General features: G+C 42.5%; 1 long non-coding RNA gene across 1 annotated transcript; it reads left to right on the top strand.

Annotated features, from left to right (window-relative positions):
- Positions 1–3,172: 3,172 nt before the first annotated feature.
- On the top strand, positions 3,173–21,242 carry LOC133219736 (uncharacterized). The gene is made up of 2 exons (XR_009727503.1): positions 3,173–3,272; positions 21,065–21,242. It is a non-coding gene; the product is annotated as an uncharacterized LOC133219736 (long non-coding RNA).
- The last annotated feature ends 389 nt before the right edge of the window (positions 21,243–21,631 follow it).

Below are 21,631 nucleotides of genomic sequence, written 5' to 3'. Positions count from 1 at the left end.
TCTGCAGCTGCAAGAAGAGGATAATAGAATTGTTCCATGAAGGTTATAAAGTTTGACCCAAGTTTATTTTCACATTTCATTTGTGTTAGAAATGTGGAAGCTGATCTTGGCTATTGTGTCTCCTGAGACTACTTTAGTTGTGCTAGTTTCAAAGGCAGGAGATAAGGACAGACTCTACAAAAGGTCACTGAGCAGTATAATATGTGCAAAACACTTGTGCTTGAAATGACAAGAAGAAAGGTAATATACCAACTTAACATTTGGTGCATTCTGTCAGTGAGAAATGTGAGTCTGGTGAAAAGATAATCAAACTACTTAATGCTGAAGAATTGTCTAGCTAACTAGATTGTGTGTATATGTGTATTATAGACGTGTACATTCATATTGCTTTAATCCGATAGAATAAATACTCAAACTTGGCAATATCTAACAATATACTCCACTTGAACAAATAATCCTAAACCTGAGAGAAATGTGGGTTCAGAATGAGCTGAGTTTCTTTTGGCCTTGATTTATCTGTGTTCATCAGGGTGAGTGGGGAATAAACAGTAGTGATGAGTGATTTTTCCCCTACTTGTCTCTTGAGATTTGACTTTTGTAGAATGATGTCAAGGGGGAGACCAAGATGAAGAACTCAGTTCACAGCTGAACGAACAGGGGCTGAAAACCTGTAGGAATTCAGTGTGGAAAAACACTGGCAACAGTCAGTGTCCCTCCACAAGTGTCCAGTGTCTGCATGGAGGCTGGAGCTGGATTTTTATACCAAGGCTAGGAAAAATGTATTATTTGGGTAAATGTGATTACAGTGGAACATTTATACTCTGAAACTCCTGGGGAACATGCATGAAAAGCATGAAAGAATCTCTGGATAGAATAAAATTCTATGGAATATTATTGTGAACTCACTTCTTGAAATTAGGGTATACTCAGTAATCCTGTGTGTCCTTGATCTGTGTGTCATAAATACAAATGCTGAGGTTTTATACCAGCAGAATCAGAATCTAGAAGTATAACTGAATATTACTATGTGATTTGAAAAATAAGGTTTTCCTAAGCATTGTAACCACATCAGTTCTTATCATATAATCCCAGACTGGTTTGGGTTGGAAGGGGACCTTAAAGCTCATCCAGTTCCAACCCCCTGCCACAGGCAGGAACACCTTCCACTAGACCAGATTGCTCCAAGCCCCTGTGTCCAACCTGGCCTTGAACACTACCAGGGATGGGGCAGCCACAGCTTCTCTGGGCACCCTGTGCCAGGGCCTCAGCACCCTCACAGGGAAGAATTTCTTCCTAATGTCTCATCTCTATCTCCCCTCAGTCAGGTTAAAGCCATTCCCCCTTGTTCTTTCCCTGCAGATCCTTGTCCAAAGCCCCTCTCCAGATTTGTTGCCCCCTTTAGGCACTGGAAGCTGCTCTAAGGTCTCTGCGGAACCTTCTCTTCTCCAGGCTGAACAATATTTGTACATTCACCTCTACTAAAATAAGGATAATACTGCAAGTGTGCCAACTTACTCAAGCAATTTCTGATAGTTAAGTCACCGTAACTAATACTTTAACCCGAAAACAGGTTAAGACAGCCTCTGAAGAGCCCTGGCCTGTTTCTGTGGGTCTGTTGATCTTGATTGCTGTCCTGCCACTTTCAGTAATCTGCAAACAAAAGGGTGTTATTGATTTGGTTTAGCCTCAGCTCTTGTGGCAGCCTCTGATCTGATTCTCTCCTGCATCTTTCGGAGGATAATATTCCTGGTACTACTTTATCAGTAATTTCCTTGTTTTTAATTTCCAGTGTGCTTGTGTAAATTCTTTTTTTGCATAATATCTTTCATTGCATTTTGAATTCTTTCTTATGCATCCCATGGAGGTCGTGTGTTAATTTTCCTCCATACAAAAAATAGATCCTATTTGTGGCAAGCAGGGCAGGGTTGGCAGGAACTGAGCTGAGTTACTGCCATGCTTGCTGCAGTTAGCTTTTGCCTGCATGAGGAAATGTTGGGAGGAAATTCAAGTATCTCTTTAAAATGAGCCCTAAGCCAGTAGTTTGTAATTTTTATTCCTGTGCATTAGTAGAGGGACTCAGCAACAAGCACCATGCAAAGTTAAGGCTAACCGTTTGTGCTGGGGTAGATACAAAGGTAGAATGAAAATAATATACGTACCATCTTTAATTTGGTAAGGTGCCCATGCTGAACCATGGGGAATGAAATATAAAATATGCTCTCGGTTAAGGAAGCTGTGGCTGCCCCATCCCTGGCGGTGTTCAAGGCCCGGTTGGACAGAGCTTGGAGCAAGTTGCTCTAGTGGATGGTGTCGCTGCCTGTGGCGGGGAGTTGGAACTGGATGAGCTTTAAGGTCCCTTCCAACCCAAACCATTCTCTGATTCTGTGATTCTGTGAAGTGTTTTACCATTCTGTTGTCACCCAGCACTGTTTGGGAAGATACTGACAAGCATATCCTGTCACGCAACCTTGGAGGGAGAAGCAACTAGTAACTCCAGACTATCAAATGCTGATCCTTGTGGTAAATGGTCTTTTTTCCTGATTGTCTGTTGTGTATCCAGAGTCTCTGAGTAAGTCTGGACTACTTTAGAAGTACCATGCTAAAAGTCAGACTCCTGTTAAACTTGATTAAATGGTCCTTGCAGCTGGTTTACACTTCATAAACGTCCAGAGTGGGGATTTTCCTGCCAGTGAAAGAAAGAAAATACGCTTTGGAAAGCTTTCCTTCATTAACAGTAAAGTGTGGATGGCAGACAGACAGGCTGCTGACAAGCAGTGCTTACTGGCGATGCAAAATGAGAACCAGTAAACAAAAATGTCAGTGTTACTTGACATGGGAGAAATTGGGACTGAAATCAAAGATGGTACAAATAAGCTCTGATTTATCTTACTGCCTCTCAGTCAGACTGTTCAGTGGTATTGATATGTTTCCATGGAAAATGTGGTTGCATTGAATCAGCATTTTCTGAGAGGAGCATTGCTTTGTCAGTGGACCATTTCGCTATTTTCTTTCCCAGCAAGACCCAGGATTACTTCGTAGCATAGAAATGAATGTTGCTCGAGAAACATATACCCATTCAGTGTTTTGTTCTATCCCTGAAAGTCTCACTTAATTCTGCTTTGACCCCGCTTTGGATAGAGAATGGATAACTGATGACTTTTTCCTCTTCCTTCTTCTGTCGGATTAAAGAAGAATTTAGGGAGTCAGGATGTTATTTCAAGAGAGAGAAGACTTGCTAAAGGGCTGGGAGGTTATGGGAATGTTGTGCCAAGGTATGTTTTCCTGTAGTGAAGTAGTTAGTGCAAAGGCTGTTCGCTGTCTTATATTGGGCATCATGAACTGTCCTGGGGGAACATCATCATTTTCAAGCTCTTTGGCTGCAGAATGCTTAGTTTCCCTTTCAGTGATGCTTTTAAACTGACTTCCTTCAACACCCCACCTTCCCATTCCCCCCAAGTTGCACAGTATTTTATAATTAATGGGTAAAATATGTGAACAGGAACAGCAATGCCAACAAAGAGTCTTTTAAAATAGTTGAGATTGTTATTTAAATACTGCAGGGCTGGAATTGATTGAAAATACTTCCTCAGTGCACAAACCAATGGAAATCTATAATAACCTCTGGGGAGAGAGAAAATCAAAGTTTGTGGGTTCAGTGACCGTGAGAAGACTCATCAGCTCCAAAGCTGAGTATGCATGGTGTCAAAGCAGTTTTCTGCTGAACAGAAGTATTCGCTATACAGTAATTTCCTTTGACTTATTTCTGCAGTAACTGCACTGGTTAGTCCTTTTTAGGAGATTGGAACAGAAAGGAAGGGATGATATCCCTTGCTATAGATTAATACAGTTAAGAATAGCTGTAGGAGTGTAGTAGAATCATAGAATGGTTTGAGTTGGAAGGGACCTTAAAGCTCATCCAGTTCCAACCCCCTGCCACAGGCAGGGACACCTTCCACGAGACCAGCTCGCTTCAGGCCTCGTCCGCCCTGGCCTTGAACACTGCCAGGGATGGGGCAGCCACAGCTTCTCTGGGCACCCTGTGCCAGGGCTTCACCACCCACACAGGCAAGAATTTCTTCCTAATGTCTCATCTCAATCTCCCCTCTGTCAGGTTAAAGCCATTCCCCCTTGTCCTGTCCCTGCCAGCCCTTGTCAAAAGCCCCTCTCCAGATTTCTTGTTGGCCCCTTTAGGCAATGGAAGCTGCTTTAAGGTCCCCGTGGAGCCTTCTCTTCTCCAGGCTGAACAAGCCCAGCTCTCTCTGCCTGCCTCCATAGCAGAGGTGCTCCAGCCCTTGAAAGCAATTCATTCGAACAGGGTTGTATGTGACTCTTTTTAGGGTAAGTTTTATTGAAGTGCTTCAAAGATTATATAGTGATGTCAGTGTTACTCTTGTGTATTATACTGTAATTTCATAATAATCTCTGTTTAAAATAATTGCTACCGTATTAGAACTTGCATTCATCCAGTAGCCAGTTACAAGGTGTCTACGTGAAGCATTGCCAAAACAGATCTTTTATAATACTAAATTTATATGCAGATTGTATTCATGCTCATACCACCTTCAGCGAATTCTTAAATGTAATCTTTCAATAATTCTGTCACTCAGTTGTCTAACAAGTTTCTCGTGGCATAATGAAGTTTATTCTTAGACAGTGAAAGACAGAACAGCCTCCTCCACTGGGCTTATATCTTCTTTTTTTGGATAATAACTTTTGTTAGGAAAGAATATACTTGAAGGTTTGCTGCCTTCAGAAGCTGACTCTGGAAGTAGTATTCTGGAAACACAGCAGAGGGATCCATGAGAGTGTGTTATGGATAATGGGGTAGTCTGGTGAGGAATCTGAGGAAAATTCAGTGCACCACTGAGCTGGTTAGCAGAGTAAAAAATGCAGCACTGGAAAAACGAAGCTAGGTCATTGAGATGAATCTAGCGTCTCTTGCTAGAGCAAGAGACGAACTTGTGAATTTGATGCAGAAAAGGAGGTGAAAAAACAAAATCATAGAATCATAGAATGGTTGGAAAGGGACCATTAAAGATTACCTAGTCCAGCCCCCCTGCAGTGAGCAGGCTGCTCAGAGCCCTGTCAAGCCTGACTGTGAATGTTTCCAGGGATGGGGCATCTACCACTTTTTTGGGCAACCTGTTCCAGTGTTTCACCAGCATCACCATAAAAAATTTCTTCTTTGTGGCTAGGCTAAGTTGACCCTTTTTTAATTTAAAACCATTACTTCTTGTCCTATCACTATTAAAAAGTCCTGTTAAGAAGTCTGTCCCCAGATTTCTTATAAACCCCCTTTAAGACTGAAAAGCCACTCAGCTTTGGTGTCATCTGCAACCCTCTGGAGGGTGCACTTAATCACACTGTGTCATGATATTAAATAGTGCTGTCCCCAGTACAGTCCCCTGAGGGACACCACTTGTCACTGATGTCCGTCTTGACATTGAGTCATTGACCACTACTCCCTGAATGTGACCACTCAAGGAATTCCTCATCTGCCAAACAGTTAATCTATCAGATCCATATCTCTCCAATTTAGAGGAAGGATGTTGTGGGGGACCATGTTAAAGGCTTTACAGAAGTCCAGATAGGTGACATTGGTAGCTCCTCCCTTGCCCGCTCATGTAGTTACTCCAAGATGATCCTTCTGCCTTGGAGATGATAAGACTAATAGAGATGGGAGTTTAAAGAGAGGTGACTGAGTGTGACAAAAACTGAGTATGACTTTCAAAGTCATCCCCAGGGAGAGGGGTGTTGGACCTATTCAAGAAGATGAGGTTGTGCATCTTGTATCTGACTGTCTTACAGTACAGTAAAAACACCTTCAACAAAGCCATAACCCCTGGTTCACATCAAGGCAAAAAAAAGATAATAACTATTAGATATTACAAAAAATGTGAAGAAATGCTACATGGATAGGAGAGGAAGCCACTAGTGAGCAGAGGACAGAAGAATAGTCAGAAAGAAGTACAGAACTAAACTAAGTAGTATAAGAAAAGAAATCTGAGTGATTTACCCTTATCTTACTGACATATTGCCCTTGCATTCAGTTTGTAAATAACACCACAGTGAGAAACACTGAGAAGACACACAAAAACCCCAAACTAAGCTGTTCAGTATAACAAACTTTTACATGCAGACCAGCTTCCAGACTTGGGAACCTTTAAGATACATGTATTCAGATGAAGCAGCTCTGCAGCAGTACTGAATTGAAAGTAAGCAATCAGCAAAATCTACCATCAGCAAAATCTACCAAAATTCTACCAAAAGATGTTTTTGGTGGAATTAATTCAATTGTGACCTAAACTGCAATGAAAATTCAGCTGTGTACAGGGAGGTGAAAATCTTGAAGCAGCATGCAGCTTGTAAACTCCAAGTGTTTTCTCTAAGCTAGTCTGCATTTCTAGCACATTTTTGTCTGCTTGTTCTACTTCCATTTGGTAGGCATATCAAATGAGGCATTACTGTAGTTGCAGCTATATGAAATGCATTGTGTTCCTTTGTCATGCTGCATTAAACTGTAATGCCATTAATGACCAATACAAGGAATGGTGTCATTAAACAGGCTTAAATAGACAGAGCTGAGATCATTAAGGAAGCCAGTAGATAGGAGATGCAAACTTTGGGGACAAATTGCCACCATGCTCAATTTATTACTGTATTAAAGTCCACGAGATGTGGAAATAGCATTGAAAATTAGTAGGGATGTAATGTCCATCTTGTTTGAAATTAAGGGGTATTTGTTAAACAGAGTAGATCAATTACAGGTTTTAGGCATAGCTTTCTGTTGCTGTTCCCATGGGAGGTGGGCCATCTGCAGCTTAACCCTTTAAAGTGAAGTGATGGATTTTCAGACTCTGTGATCTCATGATCTCTCTTTATGTAGCTGTGCTGAAGCTGCTGCATAGAACATAGAATCACAAAATGGTTTGGGTTGAAGGGGACCTTAAAGGTTATCCAGTTCTAACCCCTGCCATGGGCAGGGACACCTTCCACTAGACCAGGTTGCTCCAAGCCCTGTCCAACCTGGCCTTGAACACTGCCAGGGATGGGGCAGCCACAGCTTCTCTGGGCACCCTGTGCCAGGGCCTCACCACCCTCACAGGGAAAAATTTCCTCCCAATGTCTCATCTAAATCTCCCCTCTGTCAGGTTAAAGCCATTCCCCCTTGTTCTGTCCCTGCAGACCCTTGTCCAAAGCCCCTCTCTAGATTTCTTGTTGGCCCCTTTAGACACTGGAAGCTGCTCTAAGGTCTCCCCTTCAGGAGCCTTCTCTTCCCCAGGCTGAACCAGCCCAGCTCTCTCAGCCTTGCTCCATAGCAGAGCTGCTCCAGCCCTCAGAGCCTCTTTGTGGCCTCCTTTGGACTCACTCCAACACCTCCGTGTCCCTCTTGTATTGTTTCCCCAGATCTGGACACAGGACTGCAAAGGAGGGGTTTCACCAAAGCAGTGTACAGGGGCAGAATCCCCTTCCTTGACCTGCTTGGCAGGTACTGTTTCAGAGGATAGCAGGATAGCTGTGTACTGCACAAGCAGTGCATAGTCTCTTTTACAGTATAGTTTATACTCCGTAACTACTCTTACTTATCACAAATCCACAGTCCTTAAATGTGTTGTAAGGTTTTATGAGAAGGCAGAGATTATACTTTTCAAAACACTTCAGCTCTCTTTCTAAGGATGATGCAAGCACATGAGGTGAGGAAGGAGGGGAGGGTGGTGGGGAGTGACCAGTCCTAAACCAGTAGAGTGAGGTGAATCAGAAATTTAGTTTCTCTCACAAAGACAGTGACTTCCTGGCCCTTAGGGCCTTTGTGAGAGGGCTCCCTTGCTGCCCTCACTGCAGATGGGGATGCTTCGTGGGTCTAATCCATGTCTTATGAGGTACCATCATAGGTGGCAGAGTAACCACCCAATTTTTGTGTAATGGCTGAACACGAAGTGCAGTCACACAGCAAACAGGAACCTCAGATATGAGCCCTTCCTCAGTGTGAGAGTCAGGCAGAAAGGGATTAGGTCTGTGTAGCTCAATCATGAAGGTGGCAGGACCACACTCTCTTTGCTTGTGTAATTCAGGAAGCAGAACCACTGCAAAAGCAGAGTGCTGTGCCCTGGACATTGCTCTGGGAAGGAGGCAGAGATACAGCTTTCATGTGTTACAAACTGCTGCCTCTTTTGCCTCTTATTCCACCTTTTTCATGTGACCATGGACAAAGCGCGGCTGCCTCCTCAATACTCCGGTTGTGAGCGGCACCCAGTGGAACCTGGGAGGGATGGGTGTCCTGGGGAGAGAAGCTGCCGATTGTGGATCTTTGGCAGAGTGATAAGTACAACACATGAGCAAAGCTGCTGCCAGGCAACCTAGTTTGAAGGCCAGAAATAGCACAATGCATTAGCATTGCTTGGGCCACAGTGGAAGTGGCCTGAACATGAGCCAGGTTTTTTTGTGGATTCTGCTTTTGAATGTGTAACTCCAAATTCCTCCCAAGGCACATTTTAAGACTTTTATTTCTCTCTTGGAATATGTTTCGCTTTGCTTGTATTGCTTGGGCACGTAAATAGGTCTTGACCTCAGACCAAAATGAGACTCAGTGGGCAGGCTCCAGAGATGTGGGATAGGCAAGGGCCAAGTCACTGGTGTAAATAATAAGGGAATAAGAATCTTTGAACAGGGCTAAGCGTACAACCCTATGAGCAGAAAGAATGGTGAGGCTCAAGGGGCTGTGGGGCTTTAGAAAATGCTACTTCAGGGAACCAGGCTGTTTAACAGATCTTAGTTGGCTCATCAAGGGATATGAGCTCCATCCTGTGCTGAAGACCCATTTTGGAGATGTGAGGTAGACATCTACTTAGCAGTGTAGTTGTACCTATTGTTACGCTTCAGCCTGCTATTTCAGCCCCATGTCTGGTGCCTGTGTTACCCTTTAATGTGAGCCAAATACACTTGGCAAGGGAGCAGAGGAGACTCGCAACAGTGGCTTCTAATAACCCCAGAATGAAGAGGCTGGAAAGGGGTTGGCCTGAGGCCAGTACATTCTGAGAGTCCGGAGCACCCTACTGACATGCTGTTACCTGGGCAGCAGGGTCTTGAAATCTGGGGTCAAGAAGACTCCAAGGCCAGAGCTTTGCTTGAGTGGTTAAACCACAGAATGGGCTAGTTCCTGACCTGAGTATAGCAAACACTGGGAACAGACTGGTGTTGAAGCAGATGTACCTTGAATGCCTAATTCCAATGCTCTGCAAAGTAAGACTGACTGGAGGGTACACAGATGTTGTGGAGAATAAGGTGAAAAACTCATTTTTTTAATTTCTGAATCATGTTTGCTTGTATCAAAATGTTCGTTGTCCCTGTAACGATCCTTCCAGAAGGCAGGTGAAGTAAAATTAGTAGTACTTTGTCTTTACAATGAGTGCTTCTTCAGTACCTCTCCATGAACTGTCTGTTGGCATGGAAACATGATGCTAGAGCTTTTGAGAGCTCATCTGCAGAGGCCAGTGTTTCCTGCAAGACCCCCACCTCTCCTGACTGTCTCCAGCTGATCAGCCTTCCGCAGCTCAATCCTAATTGGAAACAGAGCACAAACTGGGGCAGTGCTCAGGGACAAAAGGAAGGAAAAGTTGGAGCTTCTCAGTAATGAATACAGCAGGTTGTAAGGAAAGAGCAGAGGGTAGTGGAGCGAACAGTAATCTGAAATGTGAAATACCATCTGGTTTTCTCAGTTAAACTTACTTGGCTCCATCAGTGGCAGATTCTACCCAGTTTCCATACTTTCATGGCAGCAGTACACTTTGGGCTTTCAGTCTGCTCATGTGACTGGTTATAACAATGACCTGGCTAAGAATTAGTGTATTGAGCTTTTTTGACTAGATTGCATTGGCATATTTATACATATTAAGACATGTGTTAGAAGTTATTGAGAATTATGATGATGTGCTGTTATTGTATTTATTGTCAATTTATTTGACTAAATCTCTTGATCATATCTCATTGTAGAAACTTAAGTGAATGCTAGTTTCTACTACTAATAAAGCTACCCCTGTAACTGCGCATAAGGTAAACATGTTTGTAGGTACCTACTGCCCATAAGCCCAGAAAAAGGGAATAATATAAAACTCATTGCAAATGTGTTAAAGATTGCCCTTCACTGTAATACATTCACTTAGTTTTTCTTTGATTTTCTGCATTAGACATTAGGAGGAAATTCTTCCTGTGAGTGTGGTGAGGCACTGACACAGGGTGCCCAGAGAAGCTGTGGCTGCCTCATCCCTGGCAGTGTTCAAGGCCAGGTTGGACACAGGGGCTTGGAGCAACCTGCTCCAGTGGAAGTGTCCCTGTGCGTTGCAGGGGTTTGGAACTGGATGAGCGTTAAGGTCCCTTCCAATCCAGAGCAGTCTGTGGTTCTATGATTATAGTTTTGTCCTGTGAAATAATACCAAAGACCTGCTGGATCAAGCTATTTTTATTCTGCTTTGTTTGGTGCCTTTACAGTAATGTCCTTAATATGAGGTCTTTAGAACACTTGTGTGAAGTTATTGCCCAAATATTTTCAGCATATCTTTGTTGAGGTACTTTGTCACAGGGGTTCATTTAATGGGAAAGCTCAAAGTGGGTATCACTCGTGTTGTTTAATGCCCTGCACCTTTGACATAAATCCACAAAATTGACAGACATAGCTTCAGAGCATCCCACAGTGGCACAAGCAGCCTCTCATTCTGGTGGAATATTGTTTTAACATGTCAAAGTGTATTTGAGAAATCATAAGATTACCCATGGCTAATGCTCTTGGCTTCATTGCGGTGATTAAATAGACGCTGGGTTTGCAGCATGTCCTGCAGCACTCTGTTAAGCCTGACCTTTCCTCCTGGCTGCAGTGCACTCTGGCACATTAGCATGTGTTCTGCTCATTACAGAGAGAGGCAGTTGCCATTCTGAACAGCGTCAGATGTCCCAGTTTGTGCACGATCTGCTTTCCTTTTACCTTGGCCTTAACCCACTGTCACTGAATATCCCGAACAAATGCTGAGGACAGTTGGCAATGCTGTAGAAAAATTGATCTCAGCATCTGGCACAAGGTGTTTGGCACAAGTGTTGTGCCTCTCTTTATCCCTTTGTCTCCCTTTGTCTTGCATAAATATTTATATCCTTGATTCTGAATCTTCCATATAGTTGGAGACAGGCTGACATTAGAGCAGCTTCCAGTGCCTGAAAGGGCCAATAAGAAATCTGGAGAGAGACTTTTGACAAGGGCCTGTAGGGACAGGACAAGGGGGAATGGCTTTAACCTGACAGAGGGGAGACTGAGATGAGACATTAGGAAGAAATTCTTCCCTGTGAGAGTGCTGAGGCCCTGGCACAGGGTGCCCAGAGAAGCTGTGGCTGCCCCATCCCTGGCAGTGTTCAAGGCCAGGTTGGACAGGGCTTGGAGCAGCCTGCTCTACTGGAAAGTGTCCCTGTCCGTGGCAGGGGTTGAAAGTGGATGAGCTTTAAGATCCCTTCCAGCCCAAAGTTGTCTATGATTCTAGGAACATAGTGCTAAGGTGCCATACTGAGGTTCATAATGAGCCTGGCATATAAGGCAGTGAGAAAAGGAAGTCTAAAAGGCCAAATATGCTTTGCAAACTAGAAGCGCATTTCTTGTATGTTCTAGGAAGCCTTTTTGTTCTTTGGTGGCACGGGTTTTGGTCATGACAAGGAAATAGTGTGACAACACCAGAAGTAACAATGGAGACTGAATCCTCATCTTGTTTAATATGAATTAATTTCATTGGTCACAGTGAAGATGTTTCAAACCAACACCAGTGTAATGAAATCCCAATCACGTTACAAAAAGAAGGGGTGTTCAGCAACTTAAAAAGCCAGTAATGTGGTGATAACATATGTCTGGGCTACCTCAGCCCTTTCTGCTTTGAGTGATGCTCTTGCTGTCTCATCCCATTCTTACAGTCTGTTTTTGTTGTTACTACATTTCGCAAAGTGTTGGGTCTGGTATTGCATTGTGGATCGTCTTAGGTGAGAAACTGGAAACAGCTGTGAATGAAATGGAAGAGCTGGTACATGGTAACAAGGGATATGTATCTCTTAAGAAGGGAAACTGTGCAAAAAACAGATTTATGAGAACCAAAACAGATTTTGCAAAGAAATAGCAGTGTTTTACCTCCAATTTCTACTAGAAAAGCTCATTAATGTGTGGCCAGTGTGTTAGTGAGGCATTAGTTTATGTCCCATGGAAATGCTGGCTGAGCTACTGTAGCCACTGACCTGCTCTTGCTTGACATCCTACTGCTTTCAGATGCTGGGGAACATATTTGTGGAGGTCTAGGGGTGCAGCACAGCTGGCTTTTGAATGATGGACTGCTTCTCTGCAGTGCTCACTGCTGCTCTGTGGTGTTAACATCCTTAGTGTAAAGCCTTACTTAAAGAGTAACTTTTCAACTGTGCTTTTATTTTCTTCTCACATGAAGTAAAAAGTGAGGTGGGGTCCAATTATGATTTTACATCAGCATTAGATGAATCAAAAACTTTAATTAAGTTAATTTCAGTTAATGTGATTGATTTTAAATAAGCTTCTACTAATGTATAAATGTAACTAGGGAAGGACTGGTATCACACATTAGAAAGGCCATGGGTTTTAGTCTGATCATGCACTGCTGCACAGCTCCTTCTGTTTATCTATGTGAATAATTCTGCTGATTTCAGTGTAAGATCAGAAAGTTGGATAATTTGACCTTTTGAATCTGTTCTAATTGGCTTCCTGCTGTGAAGCAAACGATCCTCTCAGACACTGTGTTCTTTCATTTGAAGAGGCTTGTGTCACCTCAGTGAAAATAGAGGTCATATCCTCAGTTGTGTGTATTACCCAGTTGCATTCAAGTTAATAGTTATGTCTGTTTTCTGACCTGAGAGCATATCCCACATTGTTTCACGAGCATCTTGCATGTATGGAAACAGATCAAAGCAACTGAGTGGGAAAAGATGGTTTCACTATGCAATGAGGTAGATGTGCTCAGTGTCTGTAAAAATGTCCAGAGTGATCTCTAACGCTACATTATTCACTCCAGTGTTTGTTCTCAAGCACCAAGGGCTCCTGCTTTCATCATGTGTTAATGCTTCATCAAGCCTTGAAGCTTAAAGTTTTTAACCAGAATGCTGAACCCAACTTGAGCTAAGAGGTGAATCAGCAAATTTGATACCTTGGTCTGTCATCATTGAAGAAAAACAAATCTTTCAAGGTGCACTGTGCATACCAACGCTCCTCATAATCCCTGCAAGTTGGGAGGAACTGTTATTCCCAGATATTAAATTAATCTTGTCTTGCGAAAAAAATAATAAAAAAATAGGATGAATGCACAGCTCAGAGGTAAAAAGTGAATTACTGTATTTTTTTGCTGCAGTACAGCTCTTTAGAATGAGCTGTGTACTGAAGCAATAGATACCTGAGTTAGTATTACCTCGTTCAGTTAATCTTACCTTTCAGCTGCATGTCCTTCAGTGTATTTTTAGTTTGAATAAAATGGCTTTGCAAAAAATGGTTGAAAACAAACTGCTAAATGTAAGCACTTGGAGAACTGATAGTTTCCCTAGTCCTGCAATAAGCCCATTAGTTCTTGTCTGGACAGCTAATACTGTATTTCATTGCATAATGATGTTCTTCTGTCTACATGAGTATCTCAAAGAGGGAATTTCAAAGTACAAGGAGAAGTAAAGTTCTGCCCTGTTTTCAATTTGGTTATCAACATCTCTTTCCTTTAAATGCTTTTCAAAATTCTCTATTGAGCAGGGGAGAAAATAATGTTTTCTCTGAAAGGTAGTATGTCTTCTAAAGTCTTGCCTAGAGAAGCTGTGGCTGCTCCATCCTTGGCAGTGTTCAAGACCAGGCTGGATGGGGCTCAGAGTAAGCTGGTCTAGTGGAAGATGTCCCTGCCCATGGCAGGGGGTTGGAACTGGATGATCTTTAAGGTCCCTTCCAACCCAACCCAGTCTGGGATTCTGTGTTTCTGGTTTTAGTTTTGATCTGCATTAGTGGTTTTAACCCTTAGGTCTTCTAGCTGTCTATTTAGCTTTAAAGAAGAAACTTAGCTTAAGTTTGTAGGGCATGTCTTTTCTAAGGACTTTTGCTGTTTGTACTGCAAAGCTGTTAGCTCTTTCTCTGCAATTTGGTGTCGGTCTTTTTGGTATTAGTTGGGCAGTGATGTGACAATATGGCGATGCTTGCTGTTCATTTTTATCTGTAATATTTAGCTTGGGATGACAGATCCTTCTGCTGCTCCAGTCAATTTGCAGACATCAGAAAATCTGCTGTGATGACTGTGAGGAACGGAGAGATCTGACTCCCGTCCCAGTTCAGTGATTTATGAACTAGTTAATCTCTGCAGCTAGAACTCCTTCCTTTACTTGCAGTACCTTAGCAAGAGCAGGCCAGTAGAGAGGAATGTTGTTGAAAACTTCTGGTGAATGTTTGGACTTCAGCATTTTGCTGTGTGCAGGACTGCAGCCTGAGAGTTGCCTCAAGGCTGGTTTTCATGTCACTGAGGAAGTCACTGAACTCTCCTTGCTTCAGTTGGTGAGGATTAATTGTGTTTCAGAAGTACTTTGAGATAGTCATCTGGATGAAATCGTAGAAGTTGCAAAATGGAAACACTGCATGAGAGTCTATGGCTCAGCAAACTGAAGAAGCACTGAGGAATATCATAGAATCATAGAATGGTTTGGGTTGGAAGGGACCTTAAAGCTCATCCAGTTCCAACCCCTGCCATGGGCAGGGACACCTTCCACTAGACCAGGTTGCTCCAAGCCCCATCCAACCTGGCCTGATAACACTGCCAGGGATGGGGCAGCCACAGCTTCTCTGGGCACCCTGTGCCAGGGCCTCACCACCCTCACAGGGAAGAATTTCTTCCTAATGTCTCATCTCAGTCTCCCCTCTGTCAGGTTAAAGCCATTCCCCCTTGTCCTGTCCCTACAGGCCCTTGTCAAAAGCCCCTCTCCAGATTTCTTGTTGGCCCCTTTAGACATTTGAAGCTGCTCTAAGGTCTCCCTGGAGCCATCTTCAGATTTCTTGTAGGCCCCCTTTACTAGTTGAAGAATGATACAGCTGAACACTGTCCAGCTGTTGCTGAATCATCTTCATATCCCTAGGGATTGTAGTGCTCAAGGGTAAACATTTTCTTTTGTTGTTATTGTGGGTTTTTTTTGGTGTTTTGTTGTTTTTTGGTTGTAGTTTTTTGAATACATAGAAGGAAATGAATGAAATGTTTACTTGCGAGATGAGTGTCTCCTTGAAAGGCTTCATATCCACATTTTAAATGTTGCAAGTGAGATGCAGCGTCACATTGTCCACGTAGGACTTCTCACATGTTCTTTTTTTCAGAAATACAGTAAAAATAAATTGTCCTTAATGTATCATTTGCAAAGCAAGTTTTCACCTCCTGGGCTAAACTTCTTTCTTGAGTAGGAAAAAATATAATAGTCTGTCATTCCTTCCCCTGCACGCTGCTCTGCTTGTGTGAATAGCACGGATCTGTTGACTCCTGCCATATGTGGCTGGTTTAAAAGTGACAGTCCAAATGTCAAAGTTTTCCCAAATATCCTCCGTTCTTAGATCTCTGTATCTGTTATTGTTTTCTAATTGGAATTTTCATTCATGATCCAAAAAAAAATATTAAATCCAGAACATTTCCATAATATACAGCAAGCATTAAGCAACTTAAAGGTATAGTTGGAAAGGGATGAGTAGTTTGCACAGAACAGCATTTAGGAGAAAGTCCCTTTCAGCATTTGCAGTGTATTTGTCAGCAGACTGTGGTTTACTCAGGTTTTGGATTTTTTTCAGCAGATGTTTTTGACTGTTTACTCTATTGACTGTCAGTGAATATTCAGTGTTTGAGCTATGTGCCTGTGAGCTCTGTGCCTACAGGCTATTGATCAGAAGCATTTTATAATGGCTTTTCTGCTCCTTGATTAGACAAACATGCGAGCACAAATAAATGTGTGGGTGAAGCTGAGGCTTGATTACCAGCAACACTCTTTCTTAGGGTTTTAGAATTTCTCCAAAGCCTTCCATTGGAAAAAGAAGGTGATTCAAACATTGTTAGAGATCCAGCCCAAAAGGGTTCAAGAAGGGCTGAAAAAGGACTTAAATATCCAATAAATAGTTGTGGACATATTTCTTTTATAATTTTACTTGTATTTAGACCAGGGGAGAAGATCACAGGTTATGGAGATCCAGGTGATCACTTTGTAAATAGCACTAGCATTAAATTTTACTGCCTAATCTGGGAGAAGCACTTCTGTTGGTCCTCATTCTTCAGCTGTGATTCACAGAAACCTCACTGGGGTTGACTCCCCCCATGACAGTGGGGATATGGGCAGCATTGCCTCCTCCATGACCAAGCCCTTAGATGACTGATGCCTGGGGACTTTAGGTAGCAACTAAGATGCATCTGTACAAAGAAGGATATGATCTCAGTTTCCAACAAAACCACTGAGATCCCTGTCGTACTGTGGTCTGGGAATAGGAATAGAGGAAAATTATTAACCAAGACATGCTGCACCCTTCCTTATGGTCTGTGAAAGCCCTTAGTAAAAACTAAAGAACATTACTGCTGCTGAAAACACTGTTCAAACTCCAATCTGGGTCCTTTGAACTTGTCAGTTTTATCTCATAAGCTCACTTTGGTTCATGGAGGGGTCCAGGGGGAAGAGCAAGAATTGTGCTCTTCAGCCATCAAGCCACTGGGAGATGTCAAGCTGTCAGGCTCTGATGGAGGGAGCCAGAGAAGCTGATGAAGTCACATAAGCCTGAGACAGCATCTCTTCTCTCTTCTCCAGTCTTTGCCTTTCTCTCTCTTCTCTCTTCTCCTCTCCAGCACTGTTCTAAAGTTGACCTTAGCTACATAAGCAGAGGCTTATGAGAAGGGTGGATGCCAGTAAATTACTTCTCAGGTTCAGTAGTGCAACATTGTTTTAGAGTCGGAGAGGTCAGTTTACCATAGCCCAGGTTTTACCTGTTATGTCTGATCACATGCTCTCCATGTACCTTTACCAGGGTTCATAAAGTGGTTTGCACTGGGAGTAATGTAAGCTGAATTATTTATTTCTCTTAATGCAGATCATCACAAATTGTCGGGGAACTGCGAGAGTATTTGTTAATACTTATTTACCAAAGGCTGAGGTTTGCAAAATATGTGATAGTCCTGGAGGTCCTCACTGTCACAGTGAAAACAAGGATTCAGAGAAACTAAATGGGAATTTTGCTCTTGAAATTGGTAAGCCTGGGATGAGGACCAGGACTCTCAATGTATTGATTGATGAATTACCCTGATTCAGCTACTGAAAAGTTACAAACAGGCAAATCACAAATTAACAGATTTCAAATAGACTTTTCTTGTAGAAAATCTTTATATATCCTTGTGTGCTGAGCAGTCCAATTGACTAACATGGCACTCCTTTAGTTAATTTGCTTCTCCCAGCTTTCAGCAGTGGTCAGTCTGTCCACAGTTAATTTCTCTGTTGGGAGGAGTCATCATTTTGAGGCTATTTTGAAACTGCCCATGTGTATGGGCTCTGCTACAAAAAAAATTAGAATCACAGAATTAGATGAGTTGGAAAAGACCTTTAAGATCAGGTCCAACCATTCCCAGCACTGCCAAGGCCACCACTAACCCATGGCACTGAGGGCCTCTTCTACGTGGTTTGTGAACACTTCCACGGCCCATGACTCCAGCACTGCCCTGTGCAGCCTGTTCCAATGCCTGACTGCCCTTTGGGGAAGACATTGTTCCTGATTTCCAGTCTAAATCTCCCCTGGCACAGCTTGAGTCCGTTTCCTCTTGTCCCATCTCTTGTTCGTTGGGAGCAGAGCCCAGCCCCCTCCAGGCTCCATCCTCCTTTTAGGCAGTTGTAGAGAGCAGTAAGGTCCCCACTGAGCCTTTTCTTCTCCAGATTAAACCTCCCCAGTTCCCTTAGCCATTCCTCATCACACTTGTGCTCCAGGTCCTTCACTGGCTCCGTTGCCCTTCTTTGGACCCGATACAAAATAAATAGTGTGCTGCCAGTCCCCTGTAATGAACAGGGAGCAAGAAGGCTGATATATCTGGACAAGCAGCTGTCTTGCAGATTGACAAGCAGATAAGTTTCTTTTGTTATACATGATTCACTGCCACACTGGTTTCCCTTTCATTTATTTAGCTATGGTTGCTCTCAAGCACATCTGTGCTACAGCCATTTTTCACCTCAGTTTGATTGCCAATATAAGGCATGTATAAGATACTCCTCGTGCTCAAACTGAGAGTAATACTGAAAACCTTCCTTTCATGTAGCAGAATATACAGAGTGCTTTGAAGGCCCTGCAGCAAGACAGCTGATCAGTGTGATCTAGGACTTCAAGGCACACAGAGTGCTCAAGAGCACAGGTTGAAATTCAGGTCTTGGCCTTGAGCTTTGCTTTTACGTGTTCTTGTTGGCTGTTTTTTTGCTGCCTTCCAGTTTTGAAGTTGCTGATGGAAGATGATCATGCTTCCTGTAGCCTCTCTGGAGTGCCAGAAATTGCCAGAGTTGCCATAGAGAAACTAGTGTAGGCAAAACAAAAAGACCAGAGAAATCTAACCAACAAACCAGCCAGACCCCCCAAACTTTGAGATTCTGATGTTTCCTATAATGGCAGTTGTGGCACTGGTTCAATATATCATTATTGATGTCTTTCAAAGTAAGCTCATTTATCATCTTATTGCATCTTTAAAGCTTTCTTTTTTTCTATGGAAAGAACATTAGGCCCAATTCCTAAAGGATATAACCTACATACGGAGGGTACACATTGAGCTGCTGTTTTACTATGCAGAACTCTAATCCCAAGTATAAATAGACATCTGTTAGCTATTTGCATGCATGAAAGATGGTGGATGCATCCACACAAAACTCCTTTGTTTTGGGGGAAGAGCTCTGTGATGCTGAGTTACCATGGAGTGGAAAAGGAATGAAATGATCCGCACTTTTTTGTCAGCAAGAACAGTAACAGCACGAAGAAGCTTAAAAACTTTATACCAAATAGACACAGGTTTTACATATTGATTATATTACTGATTGATGCTGTTTATTTCTAAGTGTTTGTGTTTCATTTTTCTTCTTTTGTTGTTTTTTTTTTCCTGGAGAGTGCTTATTTTTATGGGTTTCACTTTCTAATTTTCTTCTTTCTGTCCTCCAAAACAATGGCATTGTTTTGGAGGGTGAGCACAACCAGAGCACCTGCACTTGAAAAGGTCAGATATTGACACAAATTAAAGCACTGTGATTTTCTTTAAGGTTCAGCTCTTCTAAGAGGAAATTACTTCTTGCGAAACTCCTTGGCAGATGTTTCAGTGGTGTTAGGTTGTGCTGTAGAGCACCAATTCAGTTAACTTGTTACATGCCTGAAAGCTGAGCTTTGCTTGAGGTGGTTGTTCTGAGAGACCTTAGCCTCAAAGTCCAGGTTCATACTGATTACAGATAGAAGTTGGAAGAATGATCTTTTGACCCTGATGTGCTGGAGGCCAAAGAACCAGTGAGATGTCTTGTGATCTTGATGGTAAAGCTTCTTTAGGATAAGCACATGGTCTCACATCAGCATGACTAAGCCTCTGTGAGCCATAGAATCAGCTAGGTTGGAAAAGACCTTCAAGATCATCAAGTCCAACACCATGATGCAGGGGATAGATTTCTGTGGGAGATCCTGAGGATTGTCAGATTATAAATGGATAAATTATAGGAATACTTTATAACAGTTAAGCCATAAAATAAGAGAATAAGGTAAGATGTAAGAAAACTGTAGTGTATGATACAGGTAATGAAGCACCAAAGCCACAGTAGAGTTTGATTACCTAGAGGAAATCAATTAAACAATTGGCAAGGATTGATAATGCCATCTTGCCTTGGGAAAGGAACAAAAGCACAGTCCCAGTACTGAATGAATGAACAGCAGTCAGTCATTTGTAGACAGTGAGTGAAAAAAGTAATAGAATCATAGAATCCCAAACTGGTTTGGGTTGGAAGGGACCTTAAAGCTCATCCAGTTTCAGCCCCCTGCCACACGCAGGGACATCTTCCACTAGAGCAGGTTGCTCCAAGCCCCGTCCAACCTGGCCTTGAACACTGCCAGGGATGGGGCAGCCACAGCTTCTCTGGGCACCCTGTGCCAGAGCCTCGTCATCCTCATAGACATATCTAGGTGATAGTAATATGTCTTCTCAACTACTGTTGACCTCAGCCAGCTACGTTAAGATGATATATATACAGATGGTTCTCTTACAATATGTTCTAGCTAAATCAGGTTAGTTGCCTTGCTGTCAAATAGCCAGATTTTTTCTGGCAGTGAAAACATAAACTCACTGTACTGACAGTAGAAGAACTCCATCAGATGGAGTGAGGGTGATGAAGGTAGAAGCTCCTGTTCTTAAGAAGGGAGTAGAAAGTATCCCATTTGGTTGTGTTGTTGAAGGGTGGGTGGTTTGTGTCGTGTTTGTTTTTTTTTTTTTGTAGTATTTTCTTTTTTTTCCCTTTCTTTTTCTTTTTTCCTGTTTTTCATTTTTAATTGTTTTTTTTCCCTGAGCTGGTTCTGCTTTCATGAATGTTTTTTTTGTGTGGATTCTCTTGCTGTATATATTTGTTGGGAAAGATGCTATGCACAGGGACAGAGCCTACCTCAATGATTTGATTCATGCTGATTTACTGTGAGGGTGGCGAGACACCGATCTAATACCTGAATGCAATATCAAAGCCGTGACATTCTTAAACAATTCAAAAGAATTCATTTGGATTTCATTTGACTGCAGTTATCTGTTAAGGAGCCGTTTTTAGAAAGTCATTCCTGTTTAACTGCTCTTGCATAGTGCAGTTTCTTACCTAAGGAGAAATTCTGTAAGGTTTCTTGCTGATGATCTGAAGAATGTGAGTAAGAGCTGGCAGATGGCTTACAGATATCACTCTGAAATATCTTACACTGACAAATAACGATGGTGTGTATAATTAGCACTCTGCAGATGGTATGCAAAACGATCTGCACTTAGTACAGAAATTCTTTCCTTTTATTTTTTGACAGACTATTTTTCAGAGTCAGTTTTGAAGACATGGCTTGTAATGCTGCTCAGGATAGACCCAGGCGTAGCTGAGAAGCTACCCCCCGTCTGGTTTTGTGTCGGAAGAGCCCTCAGGCTTTGGGGTCCTCATCCACGTACAAGAATGTGCTGCCACAATGTAAGTAATAAAGACATAGATCATATCAGACTAATATAAAGTTTGCAGGCTTGTAAAGAGAGGAGGTCACAACAAGGCACAGTAGAGTTATTGCTTCACTTTTATTCACCTGAATTTGGTGAACTGTCAGATATTTTTAAGCACACAATGCATTTGCAGTCCCAGTGTCCCTTACAGCAGAAATGATAGATCTTCCACTTTCATACTGGACCTAGCGCTAATCTCTGCTGGTGTTTTATCACCCAGATGTTGGCAAAAGCAACTAGCAAAGAATAGACTTCATGACCTCTTACTGTGGTGATGTTGCTGTTATCGTTTATTTGTATTACTGTACCAGTTACCTGGTATTGGACCACAGCCTTCATCTCTGATGAGTTCTGAGAGCTCTGATGAGTTCTGATTGTGTTTGGGG

Source organism: Neopsephotus bourkii, unplaced genomic scaffold (genome assembly GCF_033783945.1).
Source record: "Neopsephotus bourkii isolate Nb327-2 ecotype Australia unplaced genomic scaffold, CSIRO-AGI_Nbou_v1 NB_1373, whole genome shotgun sequence".
Classification (NCBI taxonomy): domain Eukaryota; kingdom Metazoa; phylum Chordata; class Aves; order Psittaciformes; family Psittacidae; genus Neopsephotus; species Neopsephotus bourkii.
Note: the sequence above shows the minus strand (reverse complement) of the source record. Positions and strands in the feature narration are given on the sequence as shown.